Genomic DNA, 21,034 nt, shown 5'->3' with positions numbered 1-21,034 from the left:
ACCATCTTGCGGTACGGTTAAGGCACTACCAGTTGCTCAATGGTGTCCTCTATCCTCTGTGACACTCAATATAACAGGTCCCTTTCAATAATGAAGTAAGGGAGGGCAACCCTCTCGTCAGGGTTAACTAACTCCCCATCTATCTTCACTACATTCTCCCGGGCTCTTAACAATGTGGGGTCCCTCAATTGCTCAGTGACAACATTTTCTCTGTGCACCTCAAGGTCATCAAACCCTATCGGCCGCTGTTCCTCTTCTGAGGTAGCAGACTCCTCCCTAGGGACTGGTGTTTCCCCTGCTAATACTGAGAATGTAAACTCAGGAGAATCCTCACAGTTAGAGGTTTCTGGAGTAGATGGTTCAGACTTAGAAGAACCACCTACTAAGGAATGTGGGCAGTCCCAGAGTTCCCAGAATTTTGGGAAATCCCTTCCCACAATGGTGTCATGTGGCAGTTTGGGAACTAAACCCACCTGGTGACACAAGTTACCGAGGGAGGTGACCGTAGTCACCGGATATTCTCGAGTGTCCCCATGTACACAAACTACAGCCATTTTCCTAGGATGTAAGGTTTTTCCCACCACTAGATCACTTTTCACTAAGGTGACCAGGCTACCTGAATCCAACAATACCACAACATTTTTACCATCTAAGCACATTCTATATAAAGGTTTCTCATTTTCCTTTACTGCAGTGCATGTGGTTGCAAAAAGGGACTGTCGTCTCTCTGTCAGAAAGTCACACTACATGGGTTCATCACCCGCTGGGCAAACCGCTGCTACATGTCCCTCTTCCCGGCAACGGTAACAAATCAACCTTCTGGTCCTCTCCTGTGGGATGGGTCTTCCAGGCCGCTCTCGCCAAACATTAGCAGTAGTCCCGATAATTTCTCTAGTTGCTCCTTGGTCCCTCTCTCCACCCCCATCCCTTGATGCAGCCTTGCCTATAGGTGGGGAGGGTCTGGTCTTGGGGTGAAAAGTCTGTGCGTCTCTGGTGGAAGAGGACAAATTATCCGTTGTTAGGTACCTTTCGACCAGGTTTACAAGTTTGTCTGCGGTTTCCAGACCACCATGGTTCACCCATTTCTGCAGGGTGTTAGGAAGAGACCTAAGAAATTTGTCCATGACTACTCGCTCCAAAATCTTTGGTCCGGACAGAGTTTCTGGCTGCAGCCATTTCCTAGCCAAATGGATGAGGCCATACATCTGCAACCGAGGTGGCTTCCTCTGCTGATAACTCCAATTGTGGACCTGCTGAGCACTGACATCCAGGGTTACACCGAAACATGCCAATATTTCCTCCTTTAATCGATCATAGTTTTTTGCGTCTGCCAGCTCCAAATCAAAATATGTCTTTTGGGCTTCTCCAGATAATAGGGGGGCCACTAGTCCAGCCCACTGTGCTTTAGGCCAACTCTCTCTTTCCGCTGCTCTCTCAAACGTGGTCAGAAACATCTCAGGGTCCTCATCTGTAGTCATCTTTGGCAATAAGTGTCGTACCTGAAAAGTCGGTATGTTACTGGCCTGACTCCCAGCCTCGGTCTGCTGTCTCTGAAGCTGTGTCACGATGGCCTCCATTTGCTGCTGGTGTCTCTGTTCCAAGCCTGCAATGCTCCCTCAGGTGAGCTGCAAGGCTCTCTTGGTGAACCTGTTGTTGAGCTGCCATGCTCTCTTGGTAAACCTGTTGTTGAGCTGCCATGCCCTCTTGGTGAGCCTGTTGTTGAGCTGCAAGGCTCCGCTGCAAACCTGCATTCGTCTGCTGTTTATTTGCATTTGCTATAGCCAGCTGTTTCAGTATCTCCTCCATTTTGGGTTTACTTTAACTGCCCGCATTCTCCACCATGTGTAAGGGGTTAGCTCGGTAGCGGGGTGTGTGACCCCCTGAATGGGTTCACTACACACTGAATTTATACAGAAAGGCAGTCGAAGACGGTTGAAAACAAAGATCTTGGTTTATTCTTCCATCTTGCTGGAAACAAGTGCAAGCATCCAAACAGCATAAAAAAAATCAAACATAAAATAAGCCCTGGCCCCTTGGGGTGTCTACCTTCACCACACAGGAATCTATGGAGTCTGGCACAGCCTAGTGCTGGGCAGACACTGCTGGTCATACAGCAGAAAAACAATAGTCTCTTTTTGATTTTTATCACACAGAAAAATCAATCACCTCCTCACCTCCTCAGAAGACTTTCAGCTACTGCTCTCCTTCACTCAGAAAGCCTCAGTATGCAGCAAATCAGTGGTAATCCTCTGGATTACTTATAGAGGCCTTAATTGCCTCATTCTGAACAGCTGAAGTTTTCCAACGCCCTTAGACCTTTTCCGGCTACTTTTGCAGCCGACGCCTAATAACAATTGGTGCATTGTCTAAACAAGGCAGAAATGTATGTCCCGTCTGTGACAACACCCACAGATTTACCTGACTTCATGTCACAGTATGTAGCATGGACGTTGTGTATTATGTTACATTGTATGTAGCAGTGATGTTGCAGTATGGAAAATGTGTATTGCATTACATTGTATATAGCATTGGTGTTGCAGCATGAAAGTTATGTATTGTGTTACATTGTATGTAGCAGTGATGTTGCAGTATTGAAGTTGTGTATTGTGTTACACTGTATGTAGCAGTGATGTTGCAGCATGGAAGTTGTGTATTGTGTTGAATTGCATGTAGCAGTGATGTTGCAGTATGGAAGTTGTGTATTGTGTTGCATTGTATGTAGCAGTGATGTTGCAGTATGGAAGTTGTGTATTGTGTTACATTGTATGTAGCAGTGATGTTGCAGCATGGAAGTTGTGTATTGTGTTACATTGTATGTAGCAGTGATGTTGCAGTATGGAAGTTGTGTATTGTGTTACATTGTATGTTGCAGTATGGAAGTTGTGTATTGTGTTACATTGTATGTAGCAGTGATGTTGCAGTATGGAAGTTGTGTATTGTGTTACATTGTATGTAGCAGTGATGTTGCAGTATGGAAGTTGTGTATTGTGTTACATTGTATGTAGCAGCGATGTGATCTGTGCTGCCTCCTTCCTCCTCCTCCTCCTCGTCTCTGTTCTCATAAACACACCCTGTTTGTGATCTCTTTGGCTGCACACTCAGCAGCCTCTTGTGCTCTTCCCAGTGTGAGAGGCGAGGAAGAGAGGGAGGGATAGCCTGACTCCGGGGACACCCTGACTCCGGGGACACCCTGATCAGGTAGGTACTATACCTCTGTGTTACTCTGACATCTGATGGTGACACTCTCGCTGTTATCTAACACTCTCACTAAGAAAGAGATCCAGCTCAGCTTCCCCTGGCTCTGCTCCTCTGCTGTCACTTTTGTGACTTGCCAGCATCTTTTTTTTTTTAATCAGAAAAGTTTTTATTTTGAAAAAATAAAAAAGATACAGTAGCAGTACAGAATACCAGGGATGTACAACCCGGATAAACAATACAAAGAAGATAAGCACCTTCACAATATATAACTAATCAAACCCATAGCCTATGGATGATACACATTCCTGATGACGGTGCTAAAACAGTGTTTCCATGAACCTGGTATTCCTTCTGTAGGCAATACAAGCCTGATAAAAATACAAGGCAGATAAACAATAATCAAATAAGAAGAAACAAAGAAAAGGCAAAGAGAAAAAAAAAAAAGGGGGAGGGGGGGGGGGGGGGAATCAGCCCAGCCTGCTGCCAAAGGCACCCTGTTTGTTACCCCATACATCTCATTACCTCCATAACTCACAGTTTTTTTAAAGAGATGAACCCATCCCATTTTGGTAATCCTCCAGGACCTCATCCAATCAAGACTTGCCAGCATCTTACACAACTGCCACAACATCCTCGCCCGCTAAGCTGTCAATCAAGCCCAGGTCGAGGATCCGAGAAGTAAACTCCCGAGGATCTGAAGCCTTCGCTTCCCGGAATCCAATGTGAGTTTTTTAAGCTTAATGCCACCTTACTTGCCAGCCTCTCCCTAGAAGTTCTAAGGGGGCTGATTATTGTCTCTGCACACCGGGCATGTTTTACCTGCTGTTTTATTTATGGCTTTGTGATGTACTGTATTTATTGGCGTATAACACTCACTTTTTTACCCTGAAAATAAAATAAACTGTGCCTGCGTGTTATACGCAGGGGGCTGAGGAAAGTTTTTCCTGAAAATTCCCTCTTAACGTGAGGGTGCGTGTTATACGCCTGTGCGTGTTATACGCCGATAAATACAGCATTTCTTTGTTTTCCAGTTTTTAGATGACTACTTTATTGAAATAATTGAATGTGTGCCTGTCATCGGAGAGAACTGGAGGCCGCCATGGCTGACCTCGTCTTCTGGAAATGCTAGGGGCCTGGCTGTCATGGTGATCCCCTTGCTTCACTGCTTGGAGTCACTGACCTGGAACAAGTACGTAGATAATGACTCCCGACTTTCCTTGTAGGCCTGCTTGTTCCAGGGCAGTGACTCAGAATGAAGCCAGAGGATGAGAATAACAGCCGGGCAGCTAGCATGTTCAGGGGAAGGTCAGCAATGCCAGCCTTTCATGTTTCCCTCACGACAAGTTTACTTCATATAACCTAACTCACGTCAATGGATCAGATGAATTAAATATAACAAGATAACGATGTCAGAGTGAAGGCGATTATTATTTACAAGGGACAATTTCACTTGCTGACTTTTTTTTTTTTGCATGCTGTGCTGCTTGTTTTGTCAAGCTGTGTAGTGCTTGTGTTTAGTCTAAAGAACGTTGGGTGGTCCTGTGGGCTCCGCAAACAACGTTTGTCAAAGGAGCTGGGCCAAAAATTGTTAGCAAAACAGTGCCTGTAGGCACTCAGTGCGATGGCACCCGCGGCTGTCAGAATACAATAAGGGATTTGTCCATCTGTGCCCTTTGTATGGATGAAGGAATCTATTACTTACACTATATTATCAAACAAACTGAAAATAAAAAAGCAGCCACTGTGCCATCAACGCAGCTACTGTAACCATCAATTGTTGCCGGTGTGCCCCATTAATTGCTGCCAGTGTGCCCCATCAATTGCCACCAATGTGCTGCCAGTGTTCCCATCAATTGCTGCCAGTGTGCTGCCAGTGTGCCTCATCAATTGCCGCCAGTGTGCTGCCAGTGTGCCCATCAATTGCTGCCAGTGTGCCCCATCAATTGCCGCCAGTGTGCTCCATCAATTGCCGCCAGTGTGCTGCCAGTGTGCCCCATTAATTGCCACCAGTGTGCCCCATCAATTGCCACCAGTGTGCTGCCAGTGTGCCCATCAATTGCTGCCAGTGTGCTGCCAGTGTGCCCCATCAATTTCCCCCAGTGTGCTGCCAGTGTGCCCATCAATTGCCACCAGTGTGATGCCAGTGTGCCCCATTAATTGCCACCAGTGTGCCCCATCAATTGCCACCAGTGTGCTGCCAGTGTGCTAATCAATTACTGCCAGTGTGCCCCATCAATTGCCACCAGTGTGCTGCCAGTGTGCCAATCAATTGCTGCCAGTGTGCCCCATCAATTGCCACCAGTGTGCCCATCAACTGCTGCCAGTGTGCCCCATCAATTGCCGCCAGTATGCTGCCAGTGTGCCCCATTAATTGCCACCAGTGTGCCCCGTCAATTGCCACCAGTGTGCTGCCAGTGTGCCCATCAATTGCTGCCAGTGTTCTGCCAGTGTGCCCCATCAATTGCCGCCAGTGTGCTGCCAGTGTGCCCATCAACTGCTGCCAGTGTGCCCCATCAATTGCCGCCAGTGTGCTCCATCAATTGCCGCCAGTGTGCTGCCAGAGTGCCCCATTAATTGCCACCAGTGTGCCCCATCAATTGCCACCAGTGTGCTGCCAGTATGCCCAATCAATTGCTGCCAGTGTGCCCCATCAATTGCCGCCAGTATGCTGCCAGTGTGCCCATCAATTGCTGCCATTGTGCTGCCAGTGTGCCCCATCAATTGCCGCCAGTGTGACCCATCAATTACCACCAGTGTTCTGCCAGTGTGCCCATCAATTCCTGCAAGTGTGCTGCCAGTTTTCCCCATCAAATGCCACCAGTGTGCTGACAGCTTGCCCCATCAAATGCCACCAACGTATCTATTGTTGATTGACGGGTGCAGGAGCATAGGTGTGCGCACAGGGTGTGCCCAGGCACACCCTAATCACCCTGTGCAGCACAGATTCCCCCTATTGCCCTGGCTACCATCTTTCCTCCCTGCAGCGCTGCCAGTTTCCCTCCTCTCCTATTGGCTGTTGCTGCTGGTATGTTTTAGGAGTGGGGGAAGGGACCGGTAAATATGTTATTTACCGGCCTCTTCCCTTTCTGAATGAACATCGTGAGTGATCGATCGGTAGTGCTTGGGCTTTGTGGTGCACACCTATGTGCAGGAGAGAGGGGGTGGCGCTTCTGTGCCCACTATGAATGCACCTACACTAATTGGGGCACCTGCCGTTACACGCACATGAACTTTAATGGCATCCTATTCGTAGTCTGTAGGGTTAAACATTGAGTTGGCCCACGCGTTGTAATATAAAAGCTTCATCTCTTCTAGGAAGGCTGTCCACAAGGTTTAGGAGTGTGTCTATGGGAATGTTTGACAATTCTTCCAGAAGAACATTTGTGAAGTCAGGCACTGATGTTGGATGAGAAGGCCTGGCTCGCAGTCTCCACCCAAAGGTGTTCTATCGTGTTGAGGTCAGGACCAGTGGTCAGTCAAGTTCCTCCACAGCAAACTCACTCATGCGTGTCTTTATGGAGCTTGCTTTATGCACTGGTGCGCAGTCATGTTGGAATATCCCCAAACTGTTCCCACAAAGTTGGGAACATGAAATTGACCAAATATCTTGGTATGCTGACACCTTAATGCCGTGTACACACGCTCGGAATTTACGACAACAAATGTTCGATGGGAGCTTGTTGTCGGAAATTCTGACCGTGTGTAGGCTCCATCGGACATTTGCTGCCGAAATTTCCAACAAAAATTTGAGAGCTGGTTCTCAAATTTTCCGACAACAAAACTTTGCGGAAAAAAGTATGAGACGGGAGCGCACCTTCGGTAAAAGTAGCGTTCATAATGGAGATAGCACATCCGTCACGCTGTAACAGACTGAAAAGCGCGAATCGTCTCTCACCAAACTTTTACTTAACACGCGGTAACATGAGATCAGCAAAAGCAGCCCCAAGGATAGCGCCAGTGGAATGGAACTTCCCCTTTATAGTGCCGTCGTACGTGTTGTACATCACCGCGTTTGAGAATGACGAGATTTTGTCTTGACTGTGTGTATGCAAGGAAAGCTTGACAAGAATCTCGTCGAGGAAAACAATGTTTCTTTTACGACGACATTCTCGGTCGTGTTTACGAGGCATATGACTAGGCACCAGGACTACATATCCCAGGAATCACCTTCTGGTGGCAGGGGACGTGACAAGTGACACGGATTCAGAAAGAAGATACTACGGCGTATCTCCTGTTACGCCGTCGTATCTCTGAGTCCGGCCGTCGTATCTATGCGCCTGATTCATAGAATCAGGTTACGCATAGATATGCCTAAGATCCGACAGGTGTAAGTGACTTACACCGTCGGATCTTAGGCTGCAATTCCAGGCCGGCCGCTAGGTGGCGCTTCCGTATCTTTTACGCGTCGAATATGCGAATGAGCATTTTTTTTACGTCGTTTGCATTCGGCTTTTTCCGGCGGAAAGTTACCCCTGCTATAGGAGGGGTAAGTGCGGCGTATCCTATGTTAAGTATGGCCGTCGTTCCCGCGCCGAGTTTTGAATTTTTTACGTTGTTTGCGTAAGTCGTTCGCGAATATGGCCGGACGTAATTTACGTTAACGTCGAAACCAATGACATCCTTGCGACGTCATTTGGAGCAATGCACGCTGGGAAAATTTGCGGACGGCGCATGCGCTGTTCGATCGGCCCCTAGCCGCGGAATTTGAATTCCGCCACGGGATTTACGATACACCGCCGCAACTTTAGAGGCAAGTGCTTTCTGAATAAAGAACTTGCCTCAAAAACTTGCGGCGGCGTAACGTAAATCAGATAGGTTACGCGGATCTAAAGATCCGCTGACCTATCTGAATCTGGCCCCAGGTGTTTGGAGTATCTTTATCTGCTGATTGTTAAACTTTCTGGCATACAGTTATTTGTATTGTGGTGTAGGATCTGGGCCTGCTAACCCGTCCATCCCTCTTTCTTTCCTTCCTTCTCTCTCCTTCCCTCGCCATCTCTTTCTTTCTTTCTCCCTCCATCCCTCGTTCATTTCAGACTCGGACCACACCCCATTGGGCCACACCCTATTAAGCCACACCCGCAATTCATTTAAACCATGCCCATTTTTCTCTAATTATAATAAGACCCCCGCCTACAGACAAAAAAGTGTCCCTATAATTTTTTTTACAATGTTGACAACTATGTAGTCACATTGGCTGCTCAGTTGTAATAGAGGGGAAATGCTCAGTATAGAAACTCCCTGAAAACTGAGCATGTGCAGAGCTGCCAACACTGCTCTGCAAAATTCATAGCTGCAGTAGGGACATGGACAGGAAAAAGGAACAGTTTTTTTTGCAGAATACAGAAAACAAATAGTGACTGAATGCGCCGGTGCTCCTAGCCCCTCCCCTCTGTCCAGTGCTCCCAATGAAAACTGATTTCCATGGGGGCACTCGTGTGTGTTTGCACCCGAGCCCCACTGCTGCATCCATTGACACAGACAGCAGGACTCGTCCCCGCCCCCTGCTCCCTCGTCACTGGCTTTGATTGACAACACTCAGGGCCATCTTAATAGCATCATGGGCCCCTGGGCAAAGTAATGCTATGGGCCCCCTATAAGCAGGGCCGTTTGAAGGAATTTGGGGGCCCCAAGCAAAATGGGGGCCGCCAAACACCTCCCCCCGCATGAAAGCCTACGTTAGCGCTACACTAATTTTTTAAACCCATGTTCTTACCCCCCCTCCCTTGTCCCTATGTTTTTCTAATCTCACCTCCACATCTTCCCTGTAGGCTACCGCTGTAGCGTGGCCGAGCCCTTCTTCCTCCTGTCAGTCCGGTGTTCTATCATTATGGGTCCCCAACCCCCTATCAGATAGTGCCTGGGCCAGGCCAGGTACCATGCGGTACAGGAGATTCAGTTTCCTGTGTTCCCGGCCGGACTGAAAGGAAGTAAGCACTCAGTGTGCACTTCCTGTCAGTCCGGCCGGGAACAGGAAACAAAATCTCCTGTACCACGCGTGGTACCAGGCCGGACTGACAGGACTCCAGGAGGAAGAAAGAGGAGCTCGGCCACGCTACAGCCTGGGAACGGGAAGTTGGGGGCCCCAGGCCAGCTCGGGGCCCCAAGCAATTGTTTGTTTTGCCTGTCCTGTAGCGACGGGCCTGCTGAATGAGTATAGTCAACAGAAAAAAAAGACACTTTAACCCTCTGCGTTAATAAAATATTCCAGTAGAAATTGAAAATCATACCTTGAAATTAATACATATGGAGCACATCCCACCTACACAGCTGAAGTTATGGAGTGCACAAGTCTACCCTATTCCTTTCCAGTATTCTGGTAATATTGAGTAATATTGAGTAAAAAGGGCCAGATTCTTGTAGAATCTGCGGCGGTGTCGCGTAAGCCATTTACACTACGCCGCCGCAACTTTCTGGAGCAAGTGCCGTATTCTCCAAGCACTTGCTCCGTAATTTGCATCGGCGTAGTGTAATTGGCCCGGCGTAAGGCCGCGTAATTCAAAGGGGGCGGCTTGTATTTAAATTAAGTGCGCCCCCGCGCCGGGCTTAAAATAGCCCAGTGCGCATGCTCCAGTTCTCGACGGAAAACGTCAATGACGCCGACGTGGGCGTCATTGACGTAAAGTCGTATTCGCGGACGACTTAGGAAAACTACGTAACCGACGGAACAAGCCGACGCTGACCCGATGCCATACTTAACATGGCATACAGCGGACTGGCGTAAACTTGCCCCTCATATTAGCAGGGGCAAGTTTACGCTTACGTAAACGTTGTAAATTCTCTGCGTCGTTCGCGCTTAAGTTCGGGAATCGTCGTAAATTGCTAATTTACATAAGCGACGGGGAGAACGACGTCGGCGGGAAAAAAAAAATGCATTTAAGATCTGACAGCGTAAGAGCCTTACGCTTGTCAGATCTAAGGGATATCTATGCGTAACTGATTCTAAGAATCAGTCGCATAGATAGGCCGGGCCAGATTAGGACTTACGACGGCGCAAATGGCTTTGCGCCGTCGTAACGCCTTTGAGAATCTGGCCCAAAGAATACATTTGTGAAGAGAACGGAGAAAGGAGATCTGAACTTACATAAAAGGTTTAAATGAAAAAATAATAAAAAAAAATAAAAGGTGATAGACTAGAATTAGATAGACCATTTGATCAGCCCTAACTCCATTGGGTTTATACTGTAGTTTTCTTGCAGTTTCTCATATAGAAACTGGCGTAAAAACCTTTCTTAGAAACTTATCACAGTCACCTATCAAACACGGACTTACCCTAGAAGTGTGAATGTGACCGAAGATACAGGAAGCAGAAGGAGCGAAAGTTACAAAATACAGAAAGTAGATGCAAACGCTACCAATGGAACTAACTTATTCATTTCTTTTTGGTCAGTTAACCCCTTGCCACCCAGGCCAATTCTGACATTTCTCTTCTACATGTAAAAATCATATTTTTTTTTTGCAATAAAATTACACAGAACACCCAAACATTATATATATTTTTTAACCAGAGACCCCCGAGAATAATATGGTGGTCATTGCAACTTTTTATCTTGCAGGGTATTTTTCAAAAACGTTTTTTTTTACACTTGTCAAAAACAGATCCCCATTTGCCCCTCCCCCTCCCAAATATGGCACCGGAGGGTGGGAGGAGACGAATAAGTAGAAGTTCCACTTTTGGGTGGAACTCCGCTTTTACCATTTGCAGAATGGTACGGCTGCGCAAAGTAACGTATATTTACATCACTTTGAATTTCGAGGCATGCGTGCCCCGGCCGCGAGCTTCGTGCCCGTGGCCGCGGGACCTGCGGACTCGATGTCCGTCGGTGTCCCGCGATCGTTTCACAAAGTTGCAGAATGGGGGGATGCCTGTGTAAACAAAGCATCTCCCTGTTCTGCCTAGTGACAGGACACTGATTGTTTGCTCCCTGTAAATCGGGAGCAGCGATTAGTGTCGTGTCACAGTAAGCCCCACCCTCACACAGTTCGAATCACTCCTTAGGACACACTTAACCCCTTCATCGCACCCTAGTGGTTAAGCCTTTCCCTGCCTGTCACATTTATACAGTAATCAGTGCATTTTTATAGCATTGATCGCTGTATAAATGTGAAAAGTTCCAAAATAGCGTCAAAAGTGTCCGATGTGTCCGCCATAATGTCGCAGTCATGATAAAAATCGTTGATCGCCGCCATTACTAGTAAAAAAATAAATTATTAATAAAAATGCCATAAAACTATCCCTTATTTTTTAGACGCTATAACTTTTGCGCGAACCAATCAATAAACATTTTTTTGTTAGCAAACATATGTAGAAGAATACGTATCGGCCTAAACTCAGGAAAAAAAAAATAGTTTTATAGATTTTTGGGGGATATTTATTATAGCAAAAAGTAAAAAATATAGCTTTTTTTTCAAAATTGTCGCTCTATTTTTATTTATAGCGCAAACAAATAAAAACCGCAGAGGTGATCAAATACCACCAAAATAAAGCTCTATTTGTGGGGAAAAAAGGACGTAAAATTTTTTTCGGAGCCACATCGGCGACGCAGTGGCAAATCGCAAAAAGTGGCCCGGTCATTTGGCAGCCAAATCCTCCGGGGCTGAAGTAGTTAAAGAGGTGTTACGGCCCCCCCACAAAAAAATGTAAAGTCAGTAGCTACAAATACTGTGGCTGCTGACTTTTAAAATTAGAACACTTACCTGTCCAGGGGTCCCACAATGTTTTGTTCGGCTGTCGGGTGCTGCCGCTGCCATTTCTGGTTCCCAACTGCGCATGTGCGAAGCGCACTGCGCTTTCTAATTGGCCCGGTAGCGAAGGAGGGAGAAGGGGGCTGAACTTCCGCGGTGCCGTCTCCGGAAGTGGGGAAGGGGGACCTGTAAAAAACAGGTACCCGTTCCCCCCCTCCCCTTAAATGGTGCCAAATGTGCCACCTTGGGGGGTTTTAAGCGAAAGTCTGGTCACCAGTCATCTCTATGACCGTCGGAGGTCTGGGCGCAATGTGATGACATCACGCCCGGCTACCCTAAAGTAAACAAAGCCGTGATTGCTGCTAGTAAGCAATACTAATCATGAGATCTTATGCTTTCCAGCCTGGAGGAGAGATGTGAGGTCTTATTGACCCCGCATCTCTCCATAAAGAGGACCTGTCACACACATTTCCTATTACAAGGGATGTTTACATTCCTTGTAATAGGAATAAAAGTGTTAAAAAAAAAAAAGTGTAAAAAAATAAATAAATAAGTAAAATAAAAAAAATATTAAAAAAAAAAAAAAATGTAAACGCCCCTGTCCCCGGTAGCTTGCGCGCAAAAACGAACGCACACACAAGTCCTGCCCACATATGTAAAGGCCGTTAAAACCACATATGTGAGGTATTGCCACGTGCGTTAGAGTACCAGCAACAATTATCGCACTAGACCTCCTCTGTAAATCTAAACTGGTAACCTGTAAAAAATCTCAAAGCGTTGCCTATGGAGATATTTAAGTACCGAAGTTTGGCGCCATTCTATGAGTGTGCGCAATTTTAAAGCGTGACATGTTAGGTATCTATTTACTCGGTGTAACATAATCTTTCATATTTTACAAAAAAATTGGGTTAACTTTACTGTTTTGTTATTTTTTAATTCATGAAACCATTTTTTTCCAAAAAAAAGGCATTTGAAAAATTATTGCACAAATACCGTGCAAGCTAAAACGTTGCAATGACCGTCGTTTTATTCCCTAGGGTGTCTGCTAAAAAAAACATATATAATGTTCGGGGGTTCTGCATAATTTTCTAGCAAAAGAATGATGATTTGTACATGTAGGAGAGAAGTGCCAGAATAGGCCCGATATTGAGGTGGGTATAAAAGCCCGGTATTGAAGTGGTTAATATACTGGATGTTATGTTTTGATATGTTATTGATGTGTTAATTATTGGATATTTATATTTTGGTTAATAAAATGGCCAATTTACTCCAATTCTGGGTGGTGTGGTCATTAGATGAAAGGGTGGGGTTGTTGGTATAGCGGGTAACAAGCCGTATTTAATACCATAGTCATGTTACAAAAACTGCTATGATAATGCTAGTGACAGGCTGCACATTTGTGTCTTGTTTTATTTTGCCCTTAGTTCTACTTTAAATCAAATTTATTGTTTTTCTGACTGTACATGAAAGTGTGCGTTCTTGTAAATGCATTTCCCTTGCTTCTGTCACCCGTCAATGCCAACCCTTACCCAGGCCTGTCGCTACAGGTCAGGCAAAACAAACAATTGCTTGGGGCCCGAGCTGGCCTGGGGCCCCCAACTTCCCCTTCCCAGGCTGTAGCGTGGTCGAGCTCCTCCTCCTTCCTCCTGGAGTCCTGTCAGTCCGGCCGGGTACCGCGCGCAGTACAGGAGATTCAGTTTCCTGTTCCCGGCTGGACTGACAGGAAGTGCACACTGAGTGCTCACTTCCTTTCAGTCCGGCCGGGAACACAGGAAACTGAATCTCCTGTACCGCGCGGTGCCCGGCCCGGGCACTATCTGATAGGGGACTGGGGGACTCATAATGATAGAACACCGGACTGACAGGAGGAAGAGGAGATCGGCTACGCTACAGGCAGCCTACAGGGAATAAGGGGGTGTAGGAATAGAAAAACACAGGGACTAGGGGGGGGGGGGAGTAAGAACATGGGTGTAAAAAAATTAGTGTAGCGCTAACGTAGGCTTTGCTTGCGGGCGGGGGGGGTGCTTTGGGGCCCCTATTTTGCTTGGGGCCCCCAAATTCCTTCACACGACCCTGCCCTTACCCATGAGGAAGCACATCATTGCTGATGATGAAATAGCTTCTCTTTAAGCCTGTATATCTGCCCCCCCTGACTCTGACCTCCAGTATTAAGAATGGAAAGAGAAATGAGACCAGAGAGAAATAAAAGTCCTTTTACAGAGTGAAATACCTATTTCTGGTGATAGGTGAGGGCACCAATCCTGCCACATAAATAAAAGGTTTATGCTTCTATTTCCCGGCCTTAGGATTTTATTTTTGTATATATTAAGATGAAAGGTTGGCAGAGTCTCTTTAAACACGGCTCGGTCTTGTCAGCGGTGTGTAGACAGATCAGCATCAACAGGTCCCTGTTCTGCTCCTAATTATCTCCACCGGAGTTCTCCTCCGGATCTCCTGCACCAACCACCTTTGAAGTGACAGTTGTGAAGTTGCTGTGACAACCCAGGCTGGGGGAGCGCACGAAGGAGACGGCGGGTATCTGTAATCATTGGGCATTCCGCTCACACAAGGGTTTACTGTAGGCAAGAGATTTCTGAAACCCCCAGAAGTTAACGGAAACTTGTGCTGACTTCAGAAAATTCCAGTTGCCTGGCTATCATGCTGATCCAGTGGATTTAGTTCTTTCTGATGCATCTACCTGGAACAAGCATTCTGGTCATAGTTAAAGTGGATCTAAACCCTCCTATCCTCTTCAGCCAAGGAAGCTGCCATCTTTGCCTATGTTTGATCTTCAACTGCCATGGTGCTGCACATGTGATCATTTTTGACACCAGCCGTTTGCGGCTGGGTTCACACTAAAAACGAATGCGGCTGACAGCAGGGGTCCGGTTAGAACTGCACATTTTGGGAAAAATGAGAATCACAATTTTTTAGCTTAGAATAAAGATCACGAAGCTCTCACAATTCTTGTGGCGTAACATCATCTTTCACATTATACAACAAAAAATGTTTTCCTTTTTTAAATCCATTAACGTGTATTTTTTTCACCAAAAATTGCATTTGAAAGAACGCTGTGCGAATACAGTGTGACATAAAATATTGCAACAATCACCATTTTATTCTCTAGGGCAGGGGTCCTCAAACTATGGAGGACTTTTAACCACTTAAGACCCGGACCTTTAGGCAGCTAAAGGACCCGGCCAGTTTTTGCGATTCGGCACTGCGTCGCTTTAACTGACAATTGCGCAGTCGTGCGACGTGGCTCCCAAACAAAATTGGCGTCCTTTTTTTCCCCACAAATATAGCTTTCTTTTGGTGGTATTTGATCACCTCTGCGTTTTTTTTTTTTTTTGCGCTATAAACAAAAATAGAGCGACAATTTTGAAAAAAATTCAATATTTTTTCCTTTTTGCTATAATAAATATCCCCCAAAAATATATTAAAAAAACGATTTTTTCCCTCAGTTTAGGCCGATACGTATTCTTCTACATATTTTTGGTAAAAAAAAAATTGCAATAAGCGTTTATCGATTGGTTTGTGCAAAATTTATAGTGTTTACAAAATAGGGGATAGTTTTATTGCATTTTTATTAATATATTTTTTTTCACTACTAATGGCGGCGATCAGTGATTTTTTTCGTGACCGCGACATTATGGCGGACACATCGGACAATTTTGACACATTTTTGGGACAATTGTAATTTTCACAGCAAAAAATGCTATAAAAATGCATTGTTTACTGTGAAAATTACAATTTCAGTTTGGGAGTTAACCACAGGGGGCGCTGAAGGGGTTAAGTGTGACCTCATATGTATTTCTAACTGTAGGGGGGCCGAGCTGGACGTGTGACATCATTGATCGTGTTTCCCTATATCAGGGAACACACGATCAATGACAGCGCCACAGTGAAGAACAGGGAAGCTGTGTTTACCACAGCTCTCCTCGTTCTTCAGCTCCGGGGACCGATCGCGGGACTCCAGTGGCGATCTGGTCCGCGGGTCCCGCAGCCACGGTCACGGAGCTTCGGACCGGGTCGCGGGTGCACGCCCGCGACCCACGGCTGGGCACTTAAAGGTGACCTTCCTGATACGTGCTTGTGTCCAGCCGTGCAATTCTGCCAACGTATATGTGCAGGAGGCGGTCCTTAAGTGGTTAACGTGTATTTTTTTCCCAAAAAATTGCATGTGAAAGAACGCTGTGCGAATACAGTGTGACATAAAATATTGCAACAATCACCATTTTATCCTCTAGTCTAGGGTCTCTGCCAATATATATATATATATATATATATATATATATATATATATATATATATATATAAAATGTTTGGGGGTTCTAAGTAATTTTATAGCAAAAAATAATGATTTTGACTTGAAACTAACAAAGGTCAGAAAAAAGGTTTAGTCTTTAAGTGGTTAAACTTCCCTCATTTACACACCAAAGTTAATTTCTTTGATCTAAAGGACAAAACCTTACAATGTTTATTGTTCATGGATTTGGTTTACACATCGTCATAGTGGCAACACGTAAATGAAATGACCCACACTGGAGCACCTTTGGCGCATACATGGGATTGGCGAGGCACATACATTGCTATGGTAATCCTGCACATGCGCAATCAGACCTCTGCCAAGGAATTGCTTGATAAATGAAAAGGAAGTAGAGTCCACGATAAGGTGCTCAGGCTGTTGTGTCCTCCAGACAACACTTATGCCGCGTACACACGATCTGTCAAACCGATGAGAACGGTCTGATGGACTGTTTTTATCGGACCAAACCGATCGTGTGTGGGCCCCATCGGTTATTTATCCATAGGTTAAAAAAAAGCCAACTTGTTTTAAATTTAACCGATGGATACCTAACCGATAGAACAAAACTGATCGTTTGTAGGCACGTCCATCGGTTAAAAATCCAGGCATGCTCAGAATCAAGTCGACGCATGCTTGGAAGCATTGAACTTCCTTTTTTTCAGCATGTCGTTGTGTTTTACGTCACCGTGTTCTGACACAATCGTTTTTTTAACCGATGGTGTGTAGGCACGACTGACCATCAGTCAGCTTCATCGGTTAACCGATGAAAACGGTCCATCAGACCGTTCTCACCGGTTTGACTGATCGTGTGTACAGGGCCTTAGACAACAGTCAAAATAGGAAAAGCCGACAACTCCCTGTCCATATATTTAAATGTAAACGTTTATTGGTACATGTAAAAAGATACAAGGGGGGTGTGTTTCGGCACACCGCTTTGGTCACAGCACAGCAAGGTGGTGTGCCGAAACGCGTCAGTACTTGTGTCTTTTTACATGTACCAATAAACTTTTACATTTGGATATGGAGTTGCTGACTTTTCCTATTTTGTCTGCCAAGGAATCATTCAGTTTACAGATTGCCATAATGTCTGTAACGTAAGCGCCAAAGGATTTGCACTAGCCAACGTCATTCCCACCTAGGCGAGAATTGAGAAAGCAAATGGCAACCTAGAATAGAATTTTTTTTTAAAATTATTTATAATTTGGATAACGGAGGGAGTCAACAGTGGGATCAGGCAAAAATGAGGGTAAAGGTCTGCTATAAGTGGCTCTAGGTAGTTGTAATCTTTAAGAAGCACAGGACTCCACACCCTAGACATCAAAGTGAGGACATGCAAGGGAGTCATTTCCAGTACTGATGAATGGATCCTAGGTGTTTACTTCAAACATCCTGTTGTATGTACGAGAATGTAAAAATAGCAGGAACTTACTCCACATGATTGAATGTTTAAACAATCACGGATTAACTTCACCAAGAATGACAATTACTCCTGATCTACATCATTCCCAAAGTATTTCACAACGCACAAAAGTTCAGCTCAAGGCATATACTGCAGCACATGGACCTGTTGCCCTTTCTTTTTAATCTGTACTATCATCAGGCCTTTAGCCAGGTTAACATTTAACAGGCTATAAACCAACTGGAGGCTAGAACATAATTCTGAGACCTTGAGGAAAATGAAATGCAAAGCTGGCCAACTTCTTCTTCTGCACTTGCTTTCCTATGGAAAGGCCATCCATCATTGGGATCCATAATAGAAGGACTATCTCTAGTAATGAGTAGAGATTTGGGGGTGGTAAAAGGGATATGGGGTCAGGTAAATTATAACTTGACGTAAAGTCCAGTTAGTCTTAAAATTAATCATCCTGTAAACTCAAAGGCCCGGATTCACAGACACTGGCGCATATTTATGCCGCCGCAGCGTATCTCCTTTACGCTACGCCGACGCAGCGCAGAGAGGCAAGCACTGAATTCACAAAGCACTTCCTCACAAATCTGCACTGGGTTTCTCAGGCGTAGGTCGGCGTAAGTGGAAGTGGGCGTGAGCCTTGCTAATGAGGCGTGACCCCATGCAAATGATGGGCCGAGCGCCAGACAGATACGAATCGCCAACTGCGCATGCGCCGTCCCGTGGGCGCATCTCAGTGCGCATGCTCACAATCACGTCGTAACAACTGCCTACGATACGTCGGATCACTGCCTATGGCGTGAACATAACCTACGCCTAGTCATATTCCCGTCCTCCTTTATGGGGCATAACTTTACGCCGGACGTATGACTTTACGCGCACTGTGTCGGATTGACTTACGTTCGTGAATCGGCGTATCTCCCTCATTTGCATATGTGAATAGAAAATCAATGGGAGCGCCAAATACGTCCAGCGTAAATATGCGCCCACTCTACGCCGGCGTAGGCAAGTTACGTCGGTCGGATGAAGCCTATTTTCAGGCGTATCTTAGTTTCTCAGTCCGGCGCATAGATACGACGGCGCATATTTGCACTTACGCAGCGTATCTCGAGATACGTCGGCGCAAGTGCTTTGTGAATCCAGGCCAATATTTTTGGTTTCCCTATGTTTTTAGTCCTCCGCCAGTGGTCACCAGCAAAATAAAGTAATTCTTTCTAATGGAGACACATGCAGCTATAATAACCTGTGTACAATTTTATAAATTATTATAAAAATAAATAAAAGTAACAATATAATATTTCTTTGGATTGATTGTACCACCCCCAGCTTCGTTAGATTTGCTTGTCTGTTGCCTACCCTGAATTATTTTGTCTCTGCCTCAGGGCCGATCCTAGGCAGGGTGCACCCAGGCGCCGTAGAGGTGGGGGCGCCGAAGCTTCAAAGTTCTCCCCTCCCTCCTCCTTGTCTGTGTCCAGAGGCAGAGCTCATCTAGCGGGTGCTGCGGTTCCCCAACCCGCTTGCTCTCTCCGCTGGCAACTGACAAGAGCACATATCTCCCGTTGTCCCCAGAACACGTTTTGGCACTGGGCTCCACTAATTAATTCTGTCCGGTGTGCATGAAGCAGTCTTCTGTCTGCCCCACCCCCGCTGCGTGTATCGGCTCTTCTCCCATAGGCGGTGTGATGAGAGGCTTCTGGATTGGCTGGAACTGCTGCCAAACATCCCGTGCACTCCCAGAAATGCTCTCCGAGTGCCACCCTCCAAGTAACCAAAGATGTCACGTCTGCCCCGCTCCCTGTAATGTGCTTCTGCTCCCAGCGCGCCCGAGCTACAGGGATCTATTGGACAAGTACTGATCTATGGGGACACCTGATGTGAGGGGCTCTGATGGGGACACCTGCTGTGGGGGGGCTCTGATGGGGAACACATGCTGTGGGGGGCTCTGATGGGGGGAAACTGATGGGGGGCAACTGCTGAGGGGCTCTGATGGGGGACACCTGCTGTGCGGGGGACTCTGATAGGGGACACTAATGAAGACTTCTTAGGGGAGCATCTCTGTGTTTGAGTCATAGTCATAGAAACATGTGTAAAGGGGAGGAGTTAGTAACATGACCACGCCCATGTGGGGACACCAGAAATATTTCCGCACCCAGGCGTCTGTGACCTTAGGATCAGCCCTGCTCTGCCTTCCTGTACTACTGCTTCCTCCCACGTCCTCTCGCATGGCTTGCCTCTATTTATGCAGGAGGGTGCAAATTGGGAGTCGCAGTGCAATCTGTCTCCACCATCAGGAACTCCGGTGAAAGCCAACTGAATCTTGCACTCTGCGCCTCTGAATCCCAGGTCACCTGCTCCCACATTAGCTCACTACAACAGATTCTTGACACTTGCTATTGGTGATCTGGCCTACAGCTGCCCCATTGCCCTCAATGATCCACCAACAGTGACCAAATGACCAACATCCATGCTGTAAAGCTTTGTTTGCAAGTTTCTTTGGCTTAGTGTCCAGGGGACAGAAGTTTAGAGGTTTCTCTGCTGAAATGCTAATAACTTCAGCCCCACTCTCGAGAAAAAGCATGACTCAGGTAGCCTGGATACCCTGAATTGGACCATTAACGACACTAACCCATACCACCCCCTCTTATGCTAAATTAAAGAAACTGAGGCAACACCTGATATTGGAGAATAATTGGCCATAGCAGCCGTAACTTTTATTAACACATTTTACATAACAAGAATTTTGTTAACTTTTCATTATTTTAAAATATATAAATATAATACATTTCCAAACAGCCATATAAAAAATGGCAACCATACACAGACATGTGGTCCAAGGAAGTAACACACCTAACATTTTACACCATTTTACACCATTCTCCTGCGGGACAAAAACAAACCCCAGCCGCCAGCCTTAAAGGCATAGCAACACCCCTTATCCCGCAGTACACCAATTCCCGTGTTCCAGCGGACACCATTCCGGTGGAATACGGAGGGGGTCCATAACCGCTGGACCCCCACACTTCCGTCTTAATTGTTCCTTTCTTTGACCTCCTGGACCACCTGACACCGCCACCACTACTGCTGCCATGACGACCCACATCCGTGACCTGAAAAAGAAGAACACACACGCACAACACACAAAAGAGACAAAAACAGGGGAGGGTGGGTGGGAAAATCTGCCTCCTTCTGTTGTCTCCCTACACGCTGCTGAGCCCCGTAGCTCCGCCCCTCCCTTAAATAAACTCCCAGAGCCCGGGAAACTGCCTGCAGCACCGCCTACCCCCCTCTCCTCACAGCCTGGTTAACCCCCTGTGTCCCAAGCACGCTGGTCATGCCCGCCCTCTGCCTATTCCACTACTTTCCATGCTCCGGGCTTCTCTTGACTCAGGTAGCCTGGATACCCTGAATTGGACCATTAACGACACTAACCCATA

General features: G+C 46.3%; 1 protein-coding gene across 2 annotated transcripts in view; it reads left to right on the top strand.

The window, feature by feature from the left end:
* The first annotated feature begins 3,077 nt into the window (after positions 1-3,077).
* PAQR8 (progestin and adipoQ receptor family member 8) overlaps positions 3,078-21,034 on the top strand; it is a 119,598-nt gene continuing 101,641 nt past the window's right edge. The window contains exon 1 of one of the 2 annotated variants that reach the window (XM_040348346.1): positions 3,078-3,198. The gene's annotated coding sequence lies outside the window, so the exon portion shown is untranslated. Of the gene's footprint in view, positions 3,199-3,801; positions 3,921-21,034 lie in introns of those variants that run through there. The other variant, XM_040348345.1, reaches the window with a different exon arrangement.

Source organism: Rana temporaria, chromosome 4, assembly GCF_905171775.1.
Source record: "Rana temporaria chromosome 4, aRanTem1.1, whole genome shotgun sequence".
Taxonomy (NCBI): Eukaryota; Metazoa; Chordata; class Amphibia; order Anura; family Ranidae; genus Rana; species Rana temporaria.
Note: the sequence above shows the minus strand (reverse complement) of the source record. Positions and strands in the feature narration are given on the sequence as shown.